This window comes from Myotis brandtii, unplaced genomic scaffold (genome assembly GCF_000412655.1).
Source record: "Myotis brandtii unplaced genomic scaffold, ASM41265v1 scaffold1236, whole genome shotgun sequence".
NCBI classification, from domain to species: domain Eukaryota; kingdom Metazoa; phylum Chordata; class Mammalia; order Chiroptera; family Vespertilionidae; genus Myotis; species Myotis brandtii.
The window spans coordinates 722,563-724,029 of record NW_005354316.1 but is presented as its reverse complement, the minus strand read 5'-3'; the positions used below and the strand labels follow the sequence as shown (position 1 = coordinate 724,029).

Here is a 1,467-nt window from a genome sequence, read left to right as displayed (position 1 = left end):
AGGAGGCGGGCGGCAGCCCCAGGCACACGCTGTGTCACCCAGACCCACCGGTAGGCGTGACGCGTGGAGCAGGGTCTTGAGCAGACACGCGCCGTGGCCACAGCAGCAGTCACGGCGGTGGGAAGGCGGGGGCAGCCCGAGTGTCCGTGGACGGAGGGTGGACACAGTGCGGCCACCCCCACGACGGGGGCTCCGCAGCCTTAAAAGGGAGCGAACCCGCACCTGCTGCGACGCGGAGAGACCCTGGCGGCGCACGTGCAACGAGGCCGTCACGCAGGGCACGTTCAGTGTGACCCCACGTGAGGTCCTGAAGGGTCAGAGCCACAGAGGCAGAAAGTAGGACGGTGCGTGGCGGGGGCAGGGGCGGGCATTTGGGGGGAGAGGGTCTGTTTGGTAAAATGAAGAGAGTCCTGCAGCCCAGCCGGTGTGGCCCGTGGCTGAGCGTCGACCTGTGAACCCTGAGATCAGGGTTTGATCCCCGGTCGGGGCACCTGCCTGGGCTGCAGGCTGGGTCCCCAGTGCGGGGCGTGCAGGAGGCAGCCGATCCATGCTTCTCTCACCATTGACGTTTCTCTCTCTCCCTCTCCCTGCCTCTCTGACATCAACACAAATACATTTTAAGAGAGAGAGAGAGAGAGACAGAGAGAGAGAGTCCTGGATGCTGGCGGGGCGGCTGCGCGATGATGTGAATGCACTCCATGCCACCAAGCTGTGCACCTAAAGGTTAGAATAAATCGCAGGTTTTGTGTTCTGTGTATTTTACTATTTAAAAACCACAGTATAGCCCTGGCCGGTTTTGCTCAGTGGATAGAGCGTCGGCCTGCAGACTGAGGGGTCCCACGTTCGATTTCGGTCAAGGGCATGTACCTGGGTTGCGGGCACATACCCAGTAGGGGGTGTGCTGGAGGCAGCTGATCGATGTTTCTTACTCTCTATCCCTCTCCTTTCCTCTCTGTAAAAAATCAATAAAATATATTTTAAAAAAATAAAAACCACAGTATACGCACGGTTAGTTGGTTGTTTGCTTTAACGGTTCCAGTCACAGAATAGAGAATGGGAGTGGGGGGCTGGCCTGCAGGCGGCTGGCAAGGACTCGGGCCTGGCTGAGTGGCCCCCTGGTGCCTGGGGGTGGGGGGCAGGAGCCTAGGGGATGGGCAATGTCCGGCGAAGTCCGGGACAGCAGGAGCGGGGCAGCCCAGCGCCGTCAGCAGGAGGCTGCAGATGGGGCAGGCCTGGGCAGGGAGTCTGGTCTGTTTACATGCTCGCAAGGAACGTGTCTGGGCCTGAGATGGGGTGCTCGCCAGGGTCTGCCAGTCTGGGAGGTGGGCACAAGGAGGACCAGAGGGGAAGATGTGCCCAGTACAGCCTCTCGGAGAAGGCAGGGCCCACAGCATCGCTTCTTGGTTCCCGTGGGCCTTGCTCCCCGGCCCCTGCCCCGCCAGCCAGCCGCCAGCAGCTGGGGTCCCG

At 61.3% G+C, this 1,467-nt stretch overlaps 1 long non-coding RNA gene across 1 annotated transcript in view; it reads left to right on the top strand.

Annotated features, from left to right (window-relative positions):
• The first annotated feature begins 275 nt into the window (after positions 1-275).
• LOC106724901 overlaps positions 276-1,467 on the top strand; it is a 1,706-nt gene continuing 514 nt past the window's right edge. Inside the window, exons 1-2 of the long non-coding RNA XR_001360734.1 lie at positions 276-287; positions 833-841. This is a non-coding gene — a long non-coding RNA (uncharacterized LOC106724901). The remainder of the gene's footprint in view (positions 288-832; positions 842-1,467) is intronic.